The sequence below is a fragment of the Clarias gariepinus genome, chromosome 20 (genome assembly GCF_024256425.1).
Source record: "Clarias gariepinus isolate MV-2021 ecotype Netherlands chromosome 20, CGAR_prim_01v2, whole genome shotgun sequence".
NCBI lineage: Eukaryota > Metazoa > Chordata > Actinopteri > Siluriformes > Clariidae > Clarias > Clarias gariepinus.
The window spans coordinates 3083629-3105000 of NC_071119.1; positions in this window are offsets into that span (position 1 = coordinate 3083629).

A 21372-nucleotide genomic window follows, 5' to 3' on the forward strand; every position below is an offset into this window, starting at 1 on the left:
AGGAGGAGAGAAAGGGTGGTGCGGTGGCGTCCCGGAGCAAACAGCCGATCCGTGTGGTTAATAAGCTGCCTGAGTAATCATGGAGGGCAGATAAAAGGGTGACCGCAGCGAGGGCTTGCGGCGTGTTTATTACAGGCCGAGTGTGTTTTATGGCTCTGTCGGTGTTCTGTAGCTACACTTCCATCCTCTGTCCTTCTCTCTGCTTGTGCTGTGAATAAAGGTTGAATGAGAATGAAAAATATACAGAGCTGTGGAAAAGTATTTGCCCCGTTCTTGATTTCTTTTGTGCACATTTGTGTTGATTGAGATCATCAAACTAATTTTTATATTACACAAAGATAACCAGAGTAAATACAAAATGCATTTTTTTTATGCTGACTTCATTTATTAAGGGATAAAAACTGCCCAAACCTACCTGGCCCTATGTGAAAAAGTTGCTTCCTTGCTAAATCATGAATGTACTGTGATTAACCACATTTTTTTGGGCTAAATTTCACTTCTCACACCCAGGCCTGATTACTACCAGACTTAAATCAGGAAATCACTTAACTAGAACCTGTCTGATGAAAGTAAAACATGATAAAAGATCTCAAAAAGCAACACTTCATGCTTTGATTTAAAGAAATTCAAGAAGAAATGATAAACAAAAGAATTGACATGTATCAGTCCAGGAAGGGTTACAGAGCTATTTCCAAGCGAACCATGGCGAGAGCCATTATCCACAAATAGAGAATGGGGAACAGTGGTGAACCTTCGCAGGAGCAGTCAACCTACTTAAATTACTCCAAAGCACAAGAACAACTCATCCAGAAGCTCATAAAAGAACCAAGAACAACATATACCTGTACATAGAACCTGTAGGCCTCAGGCCTTAGTCGCCTCAGTTAGGGTCAGTCTTCATGATTCAACAATAAGAAAGAGACTGGGGGCAAAAATGACATCCATTGGAAAGTTTCCAAGGTGAAAGCCTCTGCTGACCTAAAAGAACACAAAGGCCTGTTTCACAAAATCTCAAGGGTGGAACAACCAGCTATTTAATTTAGGGCGTAATTACTTTTTCACATAGGGCCAGTGGATTTAAGGCATTTAAAAACTGCATTTTGTATTTACTTATAAAACAACCCTAACCCTAACCCTAGGTATCTTTGCAATATTAAAATAATTTGTTTATCCTATCATTGGAGAGCGCTGGTTCGAACCCCGGGTGATGCTGCTACCTCTCACAGCCGGAGACACAGAGAGAGCTGATTGGCCGAGCTCTCTCAGGGGGGAGAGATGAGAGGTACTTTGTGCTTCCACATTAATCACGGCTCTACAGCCAATCAGGGGCGTCTGTGAGCTCGCCGGGCGTAAGGAGCGGATAGCACTTTCCTCCGAGTGTGTTACGCCGCCCCTAATGGTGCGTGAGCGAGCAGTTCGAAAAGATGCGGTTGGCTGACGTCACGCGGTTCGGAGGAAACACGTGATAGTCTTCGGCCTGAATGGTAGTAGTAGCCTTAATGTGGGAGCCCCTAGTGACGGGGAGGAATTGGCCACGACTAGATTAGGGGAGAAAATTGGAAAAATCTAAAAATAATAATAATAATGGTTTGTTTATCAAAATAATTTAAATGTGACAAAAAGATTTTTTTAAATTGGGCAATTTTTCATACACTGTAAGGTCATAATATTCAAAATGCACTAAAGAAAAAAGAGAAATATATAATAATAGCCAACAGTATGGCATAGTGGTTAGGACAGTGGCCTTACACCTGCAAGATTTAGGGTTCGAGTCCTGCCTTTGGGTTTGCATGTTGTCCCGTACATGGTGTGTCTCCTCCTGGTACTCTGGTTTTCTCCTACAGTCCAAAGACATGCAGATTAGGTTAATTGGTGTTTCTAAATTGCCTGGAGTGTTTTTACCCTGCAATAAATTGTCACCCCGCCCAGAGTGTCCCCCACCTCGTTCCCTGGGACAATGTATCAGATAACCACTACTGAGAGGATGGAATAGTTGTTGTTGGTCTTGCAGCTGCATCCAGTGGCCGGAGTGGGTGGAGGTCAAACCCGGGCCTTCCGCATGAAAGGGAAACCTACAAGTGAGCCTCCAATGCTCCATCGAGAGTCTACTATAGTAACCTTATTAGTTTAAGAATTACAAGATTAACGAATGAATCGTTTCAGCATCAATTAAAATTAAAATATTTTTTACATCACCTTTAAAAACGTTCATACAATATTGTTTCTTTCTAACCATTCTTGCTGTTTCTCTAGCTATGTACCCTTCTATCTAGCCGTCAGGTTTTAGAAGGTTGTCTGGACTGTTCTTTATCCCCCTAGAGGTACTTAGAAGTACTACAATGGGTACCTAATATAAAATCCAGAAAGGAACAGGAAGTGGTGTTGACTGAAGAGAAAGTGGTTAGTACTCAGCGAAAAGGTTTCTCTGCAGGTGTCCTGAGGTGGGTTGAGGTATCAAAAGCGAAGCCTACGGTGTGCTGTGTTTATTAACTGACATTTAAACATTTTACATTTGGTTAGCGCACAGCATGAAGCTCCGCCCCCTGCTGAGGAAGAAGTTGTGTTTCTGAATCAAAATGGCCACTGTGACTGTTCTTAGCTCTGTCCTAGCGTCTGCTTTAATGCCGTACATGTGTGTGTGTGCGCGCGCGCGTGTGTGTGTGTGCGCGCGCGCGTGTGTGTGTGTGTGTGTGTCTGAGTTTAGGTGATAAACGCCTCGCCTGGGGGCCTTCAAGTGCTCAATTATATCTTAGAGATGGTAACTTAAGTGCAGCTGTGGGGATATTGGTTCTCACACACACACACACACACACACATGTTGTCATGGACACACACAAGGACTCTATCTGTCTCTATTCTCTTGGACATGTACTTAAAGAGTCATATACACAACTTCACAATGAAGTACACTTTCTCTCTCTCTCTCTCTCTCTCTCTCTGTCTCTCTCACACACACACACACACACACACACACACACAGAGTTCTGAGTTCTGACAGCACCTCCTGCCCTTCCACTAGCCAAGGTGACAGACGCTGGTGCTCTCCTCGTGACAGATCACTCATTCTCACTCACAACAGACTGGGTGGTCCGAGGCATCAGTTCAGAGTCGAACCCACGGATAATTTTATTATTTTACGTATAGAGTTACTATACACTGTAAGTCTATACAGTCATGTTCAAAAATATTGTCACCTTTGAGGATAACACACAAACATTACAGGAACTACTACTAACCTTTTCTCAAGTGTGTGTGTGTGTGTGTATACTGTATATAAAGGTTTCACAGCCCAGATCTCAGACATTAAGAAGCTCAGACCTGTACATTCTTTGCATCCTAATATCCCTGTGTTGTTGTTGTTTTTTTTGTTTGTTTCTTTCGACTGATTCCTGATTTAATGGTCCAGTAAATTGCATTCATTTAGTGTTTTTTCTTCCCTTGGAGGAGTTATTATGTGGTGCTCATTGTTTGGTACATTTTAAGCATCAGCACCAGGTGTATGGCTGATTTATGTTGGTGTCTACGCCACTGGACTTGCCCCCTACGCCTTAGGGTAGGGTAAGGTCGGGCATGCACCTCTACAGAGTCTACAACAACTCGCATTTACAGCTTTATCTACACTTATGTTTTTGAATTGAGTTAAACGTTGTCTTGACCGTATCCTCCGATGCCGTCTCTCGTTTCCGCCTTGCAGTCATTTCGGGGACAAGTACCTTCCTTGGTGCCAGTTTCAGTCCACTACAATAAAAAACACTCACCATAGGGTGGTGAGGAAATTCAGCACAGTGGCATAGAAACCTCACCGCCAACTAGTGGTCTGGTAGTCTAATTCCAGAGTGACTCATCCACAGCTATAAATGCCCACAATAGACTGCCATAACCTGGTCCAAGGTCCCACTCTCACCCACTTATCATCCATATACAGGGTCACAGAGGGCCTGGAGCCTATCCCAGGAGACCTATTGCAGAAAGCAGGGTAGACCCTGGACAGGGTGCCAATCCATCACAGGGCACACTCATTCAGGGGACCCCAATTATCCTAATCTGCATGTCTTTGGACTGTGGGAGGAAACTGCCCGGAGGAAACCCGCCAAGGAGAGTGGGAACACGAAAACACACTCCAGGCCATGGAGGTGCAAGGCGACCATGCTAACCACCAAAATGATGCTATTAATAAATTGTCATTGTTACATAATTTTTCATCACAATGTTTGGCATCTCTACTTCTAACAGAAGTAATTTTATTCTTGGTCAAGGCCATAAGCTTATTTTACAGTACGTAAGTGTAATGAAAATCAAACTAAGAGAAAAAAAGGAAAGTTAAAACACAGTAGTGGTTGCCTCTGCCGTGAAGTTACAACTTAATCATAGATGAAGAAACGAAACCATCAGGTATTGAAAACCACACTGTTCGGCTTCAAATGAACTTAAAATGTCTTAAATCAACTTAAGATGATTTTTATCCTCTCTTCTCGTTAATATGTAGATGATGGGGTGGCAATAATTTTGAACCCCCTCACTTTCTATGATCATGTCTGACTGGTCATCATCTGACGGGTGCCGATAATTTTGGTGTTGACATATTACAATGTCCTTACTTAAAGTGTACATGTAAGTGTGTATGTGTGTATGTGTGTGTGTGTGTGTGTGTGTGTGTGCGCGCGCATAGAAATGACCTGACATCTATTTCAGTTGTCAGCAGAAGTTTGTTTAGAGGGCACTGTGACTCATCGTCTCTAAACACACACTCACACACACACGAACACACACACACACGCACACGCACACACACACACACACACACTCCCAGGGTGAAGAGGCTGAAGGCTAATAAAGCCTCCAGAAGCTGAGGAGTGTCTGAGGGCTTTAGATGCTTTAGTGTGAGGGGTGAAAGCTTAGTGAAGGAACTCAGTTAAACCCACAGAAGAGGTTACTAAAGGTTAATTAACCCAGATGGAGTGATTAAAAAAAAAAAGAAGAAAAATAATAACATGTTTTCTTTTATTCTTTACCAAAGCTTATTCAGTCAATTCTGGATTTTGATTAGTTAGAAGTTTAAGAGCAGCTGCAACTCACAGGTTTTTATATTATTATAATGATTATACTTATATTAAAGGTAAACAATTATGTTTCTATAAGTTACAACGCTTCTATTAAATATTAAATCATTTGGTATAGTGTTAACCAGCTAGCTATGTTTAATAGTTAATATACTTAGTAGTTATGGTATATACTAGTAATAGTTTATATACTTAGTGTACATGTTTAAGTTTAGCTAGGTTTCTTCAGCGGCAGCCCAGTGGTTGTTGGTTATCCACCCACTTCCAGAGTAAGCCCCTCCCATTTGTTGGTTTCCACCCACTTCCAGAGTAAGCCCCTCCCATCTTTTGGTTATTTACCCACTTTTAGTGTAACCTCCTCCCACTTGTTTGGTATCCAACCAACTCCACAGTAAGCTCCTCCCACTTCTTGGTTATCCACCCACTTCCAGAGTAAGCCCCTCCCACTTGTTGGTATTTACCCACTTCCAGTATAAGTACCTACGATTTATTGGTATCCACCCAATTTTAGTGTAAGCACCTCCCACTTGTTGATAGCCTCGCACTTGTTGGTATCTACCCACTACCAGAGTAAGCACCTTCCACATGTGTTTGGAAATCATTATGTAATTACCAGCAGCCCAATGGTTTGAATATTGCAATGCTTTTTTATTTTGCAATGCATTTTAATTCGAACCCCACAACCACCAAGTTGCCACTGTTGGGCCCTTGAGCAAGGCCCTTAACCCTCAACTGCTCAGATGTGTAATGAGATAAAAATGTAAGTCGCTCTGGATAAGAGCGTCTGCCAAATGCCTAAATGTAAATGTAAATGTAAATTGCAGTAAATTGAAGTACATTTACTAAATGTAATATAAATTGGTGGCGCGCTGGCGTAGCCGGTGGTTAGCACTGTGGCCTTGCATATTCAGGGTTGATGTTCCTGCCTTGGGTGTGTGTGAGTGAGGGTTCCATGAGGTTCCGTTAACAAAACTGACTTTTGTTTTATCAGTGCATTTTTTTATTTTTTTTTTTGGTTTTAAATCCTATATGTAATTTGCATAGGCTTATGTGTCAGGAATATGTCATTAATCCCATTTTCATTTTGATTTATTTATTAAAATTACTAAGATTAAATTCACTTGCTGTCTTCTTGTTTGCATAATGTATTGTGTAAATCTTAGATAAAGAGGGTTCCAGGATTTTGGGAATGTTTAATGCTTTTTTTTTTTTTTTAAAGATCTACTTATACCCTTTCCCAAAGGGGAAGCCATAAATTGTTTGGTTCGACATTTTGTAATTGGCCATTTCATCCCCCATAAATCCTTAATATCACTTTATAATAGTCTTATCTAAGAGGCATGGCTTTTAAATGCCACAGTTTTGATCCGCCTGAGATACTTACACCTCGTGAATAACGCTCAGAACTCCGTTTTAAATAATAATAAAATAAAATAAAATGAAACGAGCAGAAAATGGCGCGTAATTGGCACGCGATGGGACGGTTTAATCCGTGTAAATGAAAAGACAAAATTAGCTGGCTAATTCTACTCATCTGACTGGGCTTTATGGCTGTTTGCGGTGGATTTGTGCGAAATGAAGCCCCCTGAAGCCAAAACACTGGAGTCTTGCGCACTCTGATAATGCGGTGCAGCTGTGTTTGCTGGTGAATCAGTTAGCCCTGCTGTTGGACGAAATATCTGCTTGGATGGGGTGCCATAATTTATACCCATCACAAATTCCAAGCAAATGCAACAATGAATTCGAAAGCCAAGCGGTTTGTTGGCATTCTGTGAAAAGTACAACTATAAGCACGAAATAATTTGCAAACGACCGCTTTTGTTTTAGAGTCCTGACTCATTGAGCATTTTGTTCTCATACGTCTGATTCGTCGCTTATTAGCTCGTTATTAATGAGCCGGAATAAAAATGCAGCGCTTATGGAAACTGAATTGAAAAATGACTGAACGACTCTTGGCAGGTGAACGCATGCCACATGTATTTACCTTAAGAAAGCCTCCCTTGTGTGCTGCTAATTAGGACTCGTTATCTTTCCCAGCCTGCAGTCCTATAATAAAAATGGCCTAATTAGGGATTAGTGGTTCGAGGTTCATTAGAGTCTATTATAAAAGAAACTAGGAGGTGACGTGTGACACTTGTGGAGGTAGGAAATGCTACGGCGAGGTAAAAGGAAAGAGCTCAGGTATTTATAAAAGGACAGGTATGACTGATCAACAACGAAGCAAACTAGTACCACATCGAAGGCTGTTTAATCCACAGTTTTAATTTCTCAAAAAAGCATAGATTTAAAGTCACAGATTGTTTTTCTGAATGTCCCAACCTGGAGACTCCTTTACATTAAGGTTGAACAAACATGCAGAGAACTTCACCATATTAACAATTGTTTAATTTCTTTTTCCTTTTAAGTAGCCATCTATCAAGTCCCAGAGAATAAGCTGATACTATAAAACAATAATGCATTTTCGGTCCTGTATATTAAAACCGTATATCTGTGCCTCAGAGTTACTCTAGTGTTTGAACAAAATGTCAGCTTGTCAGTGAAGAATTTAACAACCGAGCATCTCCATCTGATAGGTTTCCAAGTAGAATCTGTAAGGAAGGAAAAAATGCCTAACTGTAAAAAGATATAGTTTAGACATTCAGATAGCTAGATTTCACATTCATGAGTAAATGAGTGAATTTACTAAGCTAAATTTTAATGTAACTCATTAGTTTAAATTATATTAGGCCATGAAATAATTCATAATTAGGGGTGTGGACAATTTGAGTGACAGCTGCATTGCAGAAGTCAAACCGCTATGCCACAAAATATGTCAAAATTGACATGGGACATGGATGACGGAGTTCAATAAAATGCAATTTAATGTTAGCATATAAAATAACATAAACCACCTTAAAATTTATCTAAAATTAAGCTAAGCTACTTTGCTTGTAATAATTTAGGTTATTAGGCATGTTCCATCTAACAGCCGGGCTCTATTTGTCCATTTATGGATTAACCAGGGTTTAGGTGGAGTCAGCTCCTGCCAAGATGCCAATAATCAGAGTGCCCACAGCTGAGCTTCAAACCTGCTCTTCAGTAAACCTTTGGGTGATGTCTGGTTGGGTTTGTCCAGTTCTTTTTAACCAGTCTATCAAAGTACAATCAAAAACCTTTGATCAAAACAAAAAGTACAATCAAAAACCTTTGATCAAAACAAAAAGTACAATTAAAAACCTTTGATTGTATGGGACCTTTAAAGGGGCCTTTCTATTGAGAAATCATTTCTACTGGATCTTTGGTTGGTTTAGAGTTACAATATATAATTGGAACCTTTTCTGCAAAGAACACCAGTTGTTGGATGGACTTTCAGTACCTAGTAGGGTTCTCGGAAAGGAAAAATCAATACAGGGGCATCAAGTCCAAATCTGGCCTCATAAAAGTTATAATCCAACTGATGCTTCATGTCCTGTAAGCCGGTTTCAATCAGCATTTGTGAGGTTTTTTTTTTTTTTTTAAAGAAACTTTTTTTAAATAACATCCAGGATCTTTTTGTCTACATTTACCATCAGCAAAGAAATGACTTTAAAATTAAGCTCCTGCTGTAAGCCGCAAGCAACCAGTACATAAGAAATAGATGTTGAAAACACCTGGTTAAATTATCAGCATGAGGCGTGTCATTAATTGCTTGATTCGTCTCTGTCTCCTACCAAATCTTCTTTCATCCTACTTGAACTTGCTGTTCATTTCTCTTCACATCCTTGTTTACAGAGCCATCACTGCTGCAGTCCTTCTGTAATTAGTCTCCACATCGATCGGTGGAAAAGTACATGTGGCTGAAAAGAAAAAAAAGATCGCAAATGAAAAAAACAGAAGGAACCAAGACGTAGGAATAACACCTTGCTTCCACCGTTAAGCCGAGTGTCGTTTTAGGACACATACATCTCGCTGACAGCATAATTGTTCCGAAGCGCTAGCGGCCAATTTCCGTCGAGCATGAGCAAGAATAATGCCCGTGTCGGCCAAAATGGAAAACGGGGCGGGGGGAGGCAGGTTTTCCGGTGTGAAACTGGGTTTAATTTCAGATCCGTATCAGCAAACTGTTGGACGCGAGGTGGTAATAACCTCTTCTCTCACGCTCTGAAGATAAAGTGGACACAGTGTTTAGGAGACGATATCTAGATTGACCTACACCTTTAAAAGTGACACAGGAAACAGAGGTGCCAAGTAGAGTCTCTCGTGCCAGAGGAAATGCTTTATTTGTTGGCACTTAAAGAAACGGTCTCTTTAAATCTGTTTGGCCTTCATGCCTTTTGCATAAAAGGTGTCCTTTAAATACTACATTTACATTGTGACGTTGTGCTTTACACCAACAACAAAAAAAGGAAAAGAGCAAGAGCAATCCATACACACACACATACACACACCCCAGTGATCACAGGCAGTGTAAGCAATAATCAAACCTAATGTCCCTCGTCTCCTCTGTATAAACATACTTTGATTATCCGACACGGTCATGTGCCCTGCCTCGCGAACGCCACTGATTTATCGACCCATTCATCAGCCGAAGCTGAGCTGAAAACATTAGGTTAACGACAATAGAGACCTCTGAATGCGCTGACTTTGACTTCACATCTAGATTTGTCTGGTAGATAGAACATTTATTAAGATAAAAGACTCCGAGGACATTATTCACATCCCAACGCCTTTAGTTAATTCGCTTCAAATGTCCCGACTGTCTCGGTGGACGACCTCTTGTTTTTCAATGTTTGAAACGGAATCGCGTACATGTGTTTTTTTTCACCTGGAAATATGGACTACGCACCAGAAAGCTAATGTAACCTTGTTTTCGTTAGTTTCGTTTTGAAAGCCAGCGTGACCCTTTAAATACTTTAAAGGACAAGGAAGTTGCAGACTGCGAATAAAAACGCATTAACTACACGCTATAACTACCCACGCTGGCACTTCTACAAAGCTCGCAACCGCCATATGTGTCCTGATTTAATTATCATACATAACAGAGATTCATAAAGGTGTGAAAACCATGTTGTCACGTGCCACGTGCTGTATACAAACATTTCCCCAAAGGACCCAATCTCATTCTCGCGTCTTCTTCTATCTGCTCTAGTTGTTGTTGTTGCTGTTGTTGTTGTTGTTGTAGATGCGACACATTTCTCACGATATTCTCTTTTACTTAGAGCCTAGCCATAAAACCATAAAAGACCCCACGGGGGCTTTTTTTTTTTTTTGCTAGAGTCGATATCTCTTTATCCTTTTATCGATGCTTCTGCTGCTTTTCTTTTTGGAGGGCACTGAATGGTGGAGTCTTTCTCGGGAAAATGAGACAGATTCAAAGAGAAGATTTGCTGTTTGCTGCAGTCTGGGGACACAAACGAGACAAAAAGCCATTTTGCTAAGTGAGCAAGGGAGATCTTGTGTGGATGCTGGTGCTCTGTTAAAGCATATTAAAATGTTATAAACATGCTACCTAACACATTTCGTAATAAAAATGGTGACTTGTTTGGCAACGTTTTAACTTTTAAATTTGTAAAAGTACTGTACATGCTAATTTTTCTGTCAACTCTTATTTCCTATTAGACTTTTGCATGCTGGAAGAATATTTCAACAAATCAGATCGTGAGGAAGAGAGGGAAGGTGAAGGAATTAAAGAACCTTGAATTCCAAACCATAACCTAAATCTTTAAGTAAGTACTATCTTGTTGGAAGATATTGATAGACAACATTTCCTCTGCTGCTTCCTCCCCTTCATTTGTCCATTCTTTTAGTCGCTATCATTGTTAGTACTTCCTTAAATGTGTTGCGATCATGTTCTTTTAATTAAGTGTAAAATATGACTTTGAGTTTATCCAGTTAATGTCGAGATTAGGGCAGAAATAAGGCCAGTCTTTATTAATGTTAAAATTAGAACTGTAAGGATCAGATCTGGGATTTGGGGACCTGGGATTTCTTTCCAACCAAGAACTGAATCATCTAACTCGGTTATAAGTTGCTTAGCCAAATGGAAATGTCAAATTTAAATTCAAATTTAAATATTATTTGTCACACACAAAGTCATAAACAGTACGATATGCAGTGAAATGCCCGTCTGTCCTGCATGGTGCTGTTCCCGAACCAGGTTGAGATGTTTTACGTCAGGATGCTCTCTAAGGTGCAGGAGTAATAGTTCCTGAGCACCTTGGAGGTCAGTCTGAAGTCTCTCCAGCGTCTGAGGTGGTAGAGATGCGGTCGGGCCTTTTTCACCACGGTGTTGATGTGACAGGACCATGACAGGTCCTGCGTGATGTGAACACCGAGGTATCTGAAGCTGTTCACTCTCTCCACTGGGCTGTCATTGATGATGGGGGTCTGGTGGTTCCTCTCCTGCTTAGTGCTGAAGTCCACTATCAACTCCTTTGTCTCACTGACGTTTAGAAGGAGGTTGTACCTCTGGCACCAGTTCTCCAGATTCCCAATCTCCTTCAGGTAGGCCGTCTCATTGTTGTCAGAGATCAGGCTCACCACGATGGTGTCATCAGCAAACTGTAAATAGATCTTTCCAATGATCTTTTCCCGTAAGACTTCCTACCTATAATAAAGTTTACTATGGTGAACTGTAGTACATACCATAGTACACAATATACAAATAGAACTGCTGTACTTCAGACATTACCATTGTGGGCACTTTAAGACGTGCCAGTGTAGGCACTGTGATACCATCAATGTATTGTAGTACACATACCATATACTACAGTATATATAAACTATATACTATACATACTATATACATATTGTAGTACACATACTATATACACATACTATATACACATACTATATACTACTATAATTCTTCAGCTATCTAATATGGCACACTGTACTATATTAGATGTTATATTAGGTTAATACATTAGCCCCATACTATTAAATTCAATTTCATTCGTATAGCGCTTTTAACAATTGTCATTGCAGCTTTACACAATACTTACTACTTATTACTGGTGTGGTGTGCTATAGTACAGAAAGTACCATATCAGGTACCTGCTGAACTTTGGTAGCCCCTGCGGTATCCAATATTCACCCAAGTATTGTGCATTAACCTCTGGAGAGAGCCATAGCAGGGCCAGTGTATGCACATGGTATACAGTAATGGTATCTCACTCACTCACTCTCTCACTGTCCATGCTGTTTCATCCTGTATAAAAGCTCACGGGGAGCCTAAAACCTATCCAAGGAGACTTAGGTTAAGCTTTTATTTGTTACATATACATTACAGTGAAATTCTTTCTTTGCATATCCCAGCCTGGCTGGGGTCAGAGCGCAGGGTCAGCACCATCAAGTACCATGGTACTGTCAAAAATACCATATTACAGGTACCATCAAACTACCAGTGTGCTTATAATGTGGTTACATTTATTGTGGGTCAAATAAGTCCTTGAAAAAGTCTGGTTTCAACCTAGTATGAAATATCAAAATCAGCATAAAATACACTACCTTCTACAGGACCGAAACAGCTGTTTGCATGTATTTCCCCTCCCCATGACCGCCATTAGATTAAAAGCCCCTTTTACACAGCACATCTGTTGCAACAACTTTCTTCTTAATATAAACCGGCAATGCATTAACAAGCATTAGTAGACTCTCAGAGTGACTAAAATCCCTGGGAGGTGTAACTTTTTTGTTTTTTTAGAACATCAAGGCCAGAATCATGGAGCGAAAGCTGTTGCAGGTGTAAAATACCTTACTTGTACATAATTAAGCAGCTGCTGAGGTTAAGGATATGTGAAGGCTGATTCAGTGAGACAAATGTTTAGGTACGTGGAGAAATGCTAGCATTCTAATTTGATTATAAAACTCACACATGTCCTTTATACCTCATAGAACGAACTGTGGAATGTTCTTTAGATCAGGCACAAGGATGCGTTCTTGAGCTAATGAGTTAAAACAGTTGTAGTAGAGCACTGAATGGCTAACCTCCTGAGTTAGAGCTGACCCATGCTAACTGTTGGATCATAACGCATAGGGACTAAGATTTGACTTTCGAGCAGGGTCGATGCTGCAGTTGAGGAAAATGGATTGATACTGCTTCAAGTTGTAGTTTTGTGGTTGAATGTTTTGTTTGTGTGTTGATTATGTAATTTCATTCAATACTAGTGTTGGCATGCTGGGACTTAGGAAGTATTGATAAACAGGACAGTGTTGATCATCGCTGGCAGGCACCGTCCTCCTGCTGGTCTGTAGTGGGATCGTATTTTTTGGAAATAAGGAAATAATGTGCTAGGGCCAGTCCTAAAATTTCGAATTTCAGCAGTACTAGTCAATGATGGTGGAATTGGGGTAGTATAAATCAATCCTGCGATTTATCTATGTATTTTTTTAATCTCAGTATCGATCAATATTGCATTTATCCCAACATTGAGCAAAACTGCCTCAATCCAACTTTTGATTAATACTGCATCCATGCCAATACTGATTAATGTTGGCTCAAATGACTATTCTTGAGATTGGGACAGTATTGATTGATGCTGGAATAAGGGTAGCATCGGTCAGTAGTGGGGCTGGGCAGTACAATATATCGATGGTGGGATTGGAGCAAAATTGATTAATGTTGGCATAGGAGAAGTATTGATTATTGATCAGACTGGGCAGTATTGATCAATGCTGAATTAGTGCAGTATTTATCGATGCTGGGATTTGGGGTAGTGTTGATCGATGCCAGGATTGAGGCAGTATTGATCGATGCTGGGATTGGGGTAGTGTTAATTGATGATGGGATTGGGGTAGTATTAATCAATTCTGGGAACAGGCTGTATTGATTAATACCAGGATTGGGGCAATATTGAAAGATTGTGGGATTAGGCCAATATTGATTGTTGCTGAACTAGGGGCAGTATTGATCAATGGTGGGATTGGGGCAGTATTGTTCAATCCCACCTGAAGCTGTACTATATATCAATGGTGGGATTAGTGTAAAAGTGATCAATGCTGGTATAAAAGCAGTATTGATTTATGTTGGGAACAGGCTGTATTGATTGATGACAGGATTGGGGCAATATTAAAGGATTGTGGGATTGATGCGATATTGATCGTTTCAGGGAATGGGGCAGTATTGATTGATGCCAGGATTGGGGCAGTATCGATCCATGCTTTAAATGGGACAGTATTGAACAATGGTAGGATCGGCGCAGCATTGATCAATGCTGGGATTGGGGTAGTGTTGATTGATGGTTTGGATCAGGGTAGTATTGCATGGAGCTGGGACTGTATTGATTAGTGATTTCTTTCCTACAGTCTCGCTGTCTTTTAACTTTCTTCCTCTATCTATTATGCTCTGCAGCTGTCTCTTTCCTTTTCTATTATTTATGCAGGTCTTTCTATCTGTATGTACATCGTATATTTGAGCGTCAATGTGTTTGTGTGTGTGATAGAAAGATTGAAAGACAGAGAGAGAGAGGACGAGAGAGAGAATAAACAATAGGCATGTGGGGAGTAATTGGCAATTATCTGAGAACTACAATATACACGGTGCTACATTTGTTTTATGTTCTACTATGTGATCTCCAATGCAGGTAAATAAGAAGAGGTCTGTGTGCGTAAACAGAGGTCTACAGTATGTGTGTGAGAGTGTGTGTGTAGGAGTGTTGCCCGCCATGACTTTGATTGAGCTTGTGTTGCTGCATGCTAATAACTCCACATTTACACACTCAGCTTGGAGACTTTCTTATTTGAGATCCTTGCCTTAGATCTTCACCCAGAAGAACACCCACACAATGTGTGTGTTTGTGTGTGTGTGTGTGTGTGCTTGCATTAAATCCTGCTGAAGGACCGATACAGCTTAGCCCAGCTGAGCAGGGTCAAAATGCACAGTAAAGATTTACTTTGTCAAAAGTAGACACAGACTCAGTAGAAGGAAGAGAAGGACAGATGGAACAGATAGAAAGAAGGAGAGGGTGAGGGTGTGTGAGAGAGACAGAGAGCAAGAGAGAATGTGTGAGACCGTCAGACAGTGTGTGAGACAGAAACATTTGACTAAATCTAAAGAAATGCATTTGAACACTCAGCCTTAATCAGGTGACACATGAGAGATTGTTTATTGTTTAGTAGTTTATTATGAGACATATAATAACATGCCATTTTATCCATATACAGTGTTCTCTAGAATTATTGTTACTTTTGGGTGAGTAAAACATAGAATAGACACCAGTCTGATATACATCTTTGATATTTGAACAAGCTTGTTCTAAGAAAATAATAACCTTTTTGTTCTTTTAAATGCTTCAAATGGAACGGAAAGGAGAAACCATGTCCAAGAGACAGTAAGGTGATGTCCTCAGCTGAGCAAGGGCATGTAGTGACATCCTCAGCTGAACAAGGAGATGAAGTAAGGTCCTCAGCTGAGCCAGAAGATCGAGTGAGGTCCTCAGCTGAAAGGAGATGGTGTGACGTCCTCAGCTAAGCAATGAGATGGAGTGACGTCCTCAGCTGAGCCAAGAGATAAAGTGAGGTCCTCAGCTGAGCCAGAAGATGGAGTGAGGTCCTCAGCTAAGCAAAGGTATGGAGTGAGGTCCTCAGCTGAGCCAGAAGATGGAGTAAGGTCCTCAGCTAAGCAAAAAGATGGAGTGATGTCCTCAACTCTACAAGGAGATGGAGTGAGATCCTCAGCTGAGCAAGAAGATGGAGTGAGGTCCTCAACTAAGCAATGATATGGAGTGAGGTCCTCAGCTGAGCCAGAAGATGAAATAAGGTCCTCAGCTAAGCAAGGAGATGGAGTGAGGTCCTCAGCTAAGCAAGGAGATGGAGTGATGTCCTCAACTCTGCAAGGAGATGGAGTGATGTCCTCAGCTAAGCAAGGAGATGAAGTGAGTTCCTTAGCTAAGCAAGGAGATGGAGTGAGGTCTTCAGCTAAGCAAGGAGATGGAGTGAGGTCCTCAGCTAAGCAAGGAGATGAAGTGAGGTCTTCAGCTAAGCAAGGAGATGAAGTGAGGTCCTCAACTCTGCAAGAAGATGCACTCTTCAAGTATGGAGCAGGCAGGTGAAGCAGGGGACGGAGTCACACCCATGGTAATGAGGTAAACTTAAATGGCATCTTCAGCATCACGTCTTGTCTAGGGTCTTCGCCCTCTAACTTGGAAGTTGCTTGTAATCCTGCCTCCTTAGAGTCAAGCTTGAACTGCGCTGAATATATTATGGAGTCGAACAATATTTGAACTCAGGGCAAGTCTGCAAAGCTCCAGCAAAAAATAAAATCAGGACAGTGGGATAGCCCCAAGAAAATACGGGACGGCATGCGTAATGTTCGACGCTCAACGACCCAGAGACACAAAGTACCAGAACTTAAAGACACCACGGACGCATGGGAGAAGGAGCTCAATCGATGTACTGTATATTCACTTGAGCAAATCTGCTGACTCTGTTCGATCTAATCCTGCTAGCCCATGACTTAATAATACAGAAATACTTCCTATGGAAAACTTCAGGAGCTTGGGTCATGATCTTCTATGTTACCATAGCAACAGATTTTACTTTCCATCATAGAGCCACGGCATTTCTTACGGATTTTATTTCCCCTAAATTGAAAGAAATCTGCAGCGATCTGAGTGACGTCCAATATTAAATACATGTTTTGGTCATGCTGTAATCAGAAACATTACTGGCTGTAAAGAATGCGTTTGATGTCAAATAATGAAGGCAATTAAAGTCCATGTTCTTCTAAACGAGTGTGTGTGTGTGTGTGTGTGTGTGTGTGTGCTTCTAGGAAGCTGTGATTTATTGAGTAAGGATTTCATGTTTAATTTAATTGCGTGTGCTCAGAGCATTAGGGAGTGTATGTAGGACGAAATTGTGTGAGTGTGTCTGCGTGAGTGTGTGTGTATATGTGTGTGTGAGAGTGTGTGTGTGTGAGTGACTTGCTCTAAATCAGAAAAAGCACTCGAAAGTTCTCTAAAACACAGTGATGCCCATCATAGCCTTTTAGCATAAAATGCTTAGCCCAGGATAAACTCTATTATAAATGCACGTTAAGCTTTTAGTTTCACACACACACACACACACACACACACACACTGTTTGCATGCTTTCCACTTTCTTCAGAGGCATCTTTAGATGCATCTTAATCAGAGACATTGTCTTTTATTGAATAAAACAGATGAGATGGTTTTTTAAGCTTTTTTTATGGTTTTAAGCTTTTTTTTTTTCTTTTCGAACATTGTAAGTGCGAGCGATGCTGGAAGGTTTCTCGAGCTGCTTTTTATAAACGTTAACACAGAACTTTGTGTGGCTGGAGTTCGGTGGAATTAAAAGTGGACCATTGTGTGAAGTTGCACGCTGAGTCGGCGTCGGCCAGATTCGACAAGCCGTGTGTGTGTGTGTGTGTGTATGCGTGTGTGTGTGCGTGTGTGAGAGAAAGAGTGAGAGAGCACAGCTCTTGTCACTGCGCAGAGGCGTGGGATTAGTTTCACACACGACCCTGCGGCAGCTCTTAAGCCTCCAGGTCTTAAAAAATGTGCTCCTGCTGGATCCAGCAAGTGTGCAAGTGTGTGTGTGTGTGTGTGTGTGGGTGTGTGTTTGTGTGGCATAGTCATTGTTTGATGGTCTGTAATCTATGATGAAATAGCAAAAACCTCTAATGCATCTTGAAATATAATTATATCAGTGGAGAGAAAAAGAGCAACAGAGAGACAGACAGGCACAGAAAACAACGATAGAGAGACAGAAAATAGACAAGAGAGAGAGTGAGACAGATGACAGACAGAGAGAAAGAGAGGCAGACAGACAATCAGAGGGTGAAGACAGACAGACAAAATGAGGAAGATAGACAGACAGAGTAGAAGACAGAGAGGCTGGCAAACAGATAGAGAGGAGCAGACAGACAAAAACAATTTATACAGACAGATAGAGAAGCAGACAGACAAAGCGATAGACAGACAAAGAGACAAAACACAGACTAACAGCAACAGCCTCACAGACGGAAGGAGAGACAAAAAAGGTAGACAGACAGACAGAGAGAGGGAAAGAAAGAGACAGAGACATATAGAAAGAAGAAGCAGACGGGAGACAAAGGCATGCAGACAGAGACAGTGAGAGTGAAAGGCAGACTGAAGGAGACAGACAGTGAGACAGACACAGAGAGAGGGAGAGAGAAACAGACACAGGTACAAAGTCAGACAGACAGACAGTGAGAGTGAAAGATAGACAGAGAGACAGAGATGCAAGACAGAGAGACAAGAGATGGACAGGGACAAGAGAAGCAGACAGACAGACAGACAGACAGACAGACAGTGAAATCTCCAAAATCTCTTTGCATAAAGGCACGTGATTAGCTGCAGCACAGAGGATCTGCTCCAGGAGCCCAACTGCTCCCTGAGCCACAGCCCTCCACTTCATGACCGCTGATCTGCAAGCTCGGAGACAGACACGCCCGGCATCCTGTGATCTGAGAAACAGCCGAGAGAAAGAAAAACACACATCAGAAGAGGACAAAAATCGAGAGGGCTGGAAGTGTTTTTTTTTTTCCCTTTAAAATCATCTTACTGTGGTTCTCGATTACAGAACCCAAGTACGCTGCCTTTGTGTCTAATCCTGCTTCAGCCTGCACCGGGCTACAAGCGCAGACCCAAACACTTCCTCAGGAATTTAAAAAATTACAGGGACTGATTCATGCTCGAGCCTTTCTAAGACTCGTCGGCTCGTTGTTGTTGTTGTTGTTTTTTTTCCCCCCTTTTAAGCTAACCCCACAAAGCATGCTTAGGTTCCGTGCCTTGGGGTTTTGAAATCTCTTAAGAAAAGAATCCATCTGAACTGGAGTGTGTGTGTGGGTGTTTCAGAGAGTTCTGCACAAATCACGTGTTCAGATGAACAAATGCGGGTTCAGAACGCTCACTAGAGCTCTTTTCTTATGTTATTGTTGGAGGATCAATATGCAGACGATCTGCGCCTCCTCGCTCATTCTGGATCAGCAGCTGTGACCTTTGAAGGGTTCGTGTCTCACTTGTCTGAATGTGAAGTCTAGTCTGCGCCATAACGTTTTTTCGTTTTGTTTTGTTTTTTAGCTAACTAGCCATCCTGATTGTGTGTGCTATCATGACCATATATAAGGCTTCAATGAGAAAATTTACGGCTAGCTATAAAATTGCAGCTTTCTCTTAAGGCTTCTGAGAGTCGGACACAACCGAAGACAACCGAAGGACAAGGACAATCTGGCACCGTAAAATGCGTCTATTTTAAGGTTTAACACGGTCACGTAAGTGATATATTAAAGCAACCTTTCTTGACCTGAGTATTTTTTACAGGTTTAGTGAGGAGATAAAAATAAAAAAAAGTTTTGCTTCTCCTGTAGTTTACTGCAGCCCTAACTGTCTCCCCGTCTGCGTCTCTGTCTCTCGTCTGTCAGAATTTGATCATTAAAATTCCGCTAATACACCAGGGGCATTTCAAAGGGCCAGATGTTCCTCTTCCTTCTCTCTCTCTCTCACTTGTATAATAATGTGATCCCAACACCTGCATATTTGACATTTTATCACTCAGAACATTGGGGTAAACAACAACAGAGCTCCACGATGCATCCAATAGCTCTGCATTAATTACATGCCAGTTATTTCCCATATGTTGAGTCCCTACTTGATCTATTTCCTTCTCTGTCATTCTCTCTTTCTTTCCTTCTTTGGATAAGTTTGGACAGGTATGTTTGAGTTGGACAGGCTGGATAAGGTTTCTCTGGTTTAATGGAATTTCCATAGGTTTGTATAGTTTTCCACAGATTGGGTGCATGAGGTTGAACCAATTAGAGACTTACTTGGATTGGTCAGGCTCAGACAATCGAATAGGCTTGGACAGGTTGGAAATGTTTGGACAGTCACAACTGGATGAGCTTGGATAGGTGTAATACCATAGGGGGTCAAGATATTTAACTACACAAATAAATGAATCAAAACTAAAGGCTTTCCATTGTTTTCTACTGTTGTCAGTTTATTCAAGATGACTTTCGACTCTCTCGCCGGTCATTGACACCTCGCTACAATAAAAACAGCCTATTAAACCACTTCATTATTAACCAAATACAGGTGTAACCAGTCCCATATTACCCATTTGTTCCTTGCAACTCCTCCTTCTCCAATTCACAGTAAGTGCTTGACCGTGTTCTTATTGGTGCAGTGGGTTTGCAAAGATTGGACAGGCTTGACTAAGGTTTCACTCTTTGAACTGCAGTTTCAGAGGTGGAGCAGGCTTTTGTGGATTGAACAGTCATGGATGGTTGGATGGACTTGAATCTGATTAACATTTTTAAACATGTTTGCATGGAGGTGACAAGCTTAATATGGATTATATAGGCTTGAGCAGGTTGTATGCGCATAGGCTGTATGAGCTCAGAAATTTGAACAAGTTGGAACAATCTAAAATTTCTATGCACATACAACCTGCTCAAGGGTAGGGTTCGGATGATACTGTTAGGCATGAGGAGCTAAGACCGATGGTTTTCCTAGTCCTTGGCCAATAGCCTTTTGACAGGTTGGACCAGCGGGTATGAAAAGGCTGCATGTTTATGATATACTCTTGATCAAAGACATCAGTGGACCATAGGAATAGACACGATTGTCCAGGGTGATAAATCCATGTTGTCAGAAAATGTGCTTAGATACATCATACCTTATCAACGTGTCACAGGGCAGTAATTACATCTGGTGGTGTGACAGTATTACATACTTTGTGGTGATAACCTTCAAGCAAGGATATTGCCGATATTCCCTCAGACTCCACTGGTTACAGATATGCATGTTGGGATGCACGTTGTAAAAGCACAGAAATCTGCAGCAAAGCCATTCAACCCATGAAGCCTTGATCTGATGAGTCAAGGGTGTTAGCAGAATGAGGATTCAACCTGGTGTAGCGCAGGCGTGTCCCAAGGGATGAGAAAGAGCAGAATTGCTTCACTAGTCGTTAAAAGATTAATTAAGTATTCAGGGTCACCTACTCGGCAGAAATGAGTGAAAGTGTGAAATGAGGGACTAGTGTCAGTTCTCCAGAAGGCAAACCAAGCCGCTTGAGTGCAAACGTAAAGGTCTCTCTGATTCAAAATCTTTTTATCCAAATTGTCACATAGTATATAAACTGTGATTTTTTTTTTTAGTGTCCAAGATGGCCACCTATGTAATCTTCGAGTTTAGTTCACGATTGAATTTTTTTAAATCTTGTTAGCTAGATTAGCCTTGTAGCTCTAACACGAAACCACTAAATTGGAATTTTCACTGCTGGTGTTGAAGGTAATACACGACCACCTGGTGTGAAAAGAGGAAAAGAGTGACAGAACCTGACAAGTAACCTCCTGTAGGAAAAATGGTGGCGT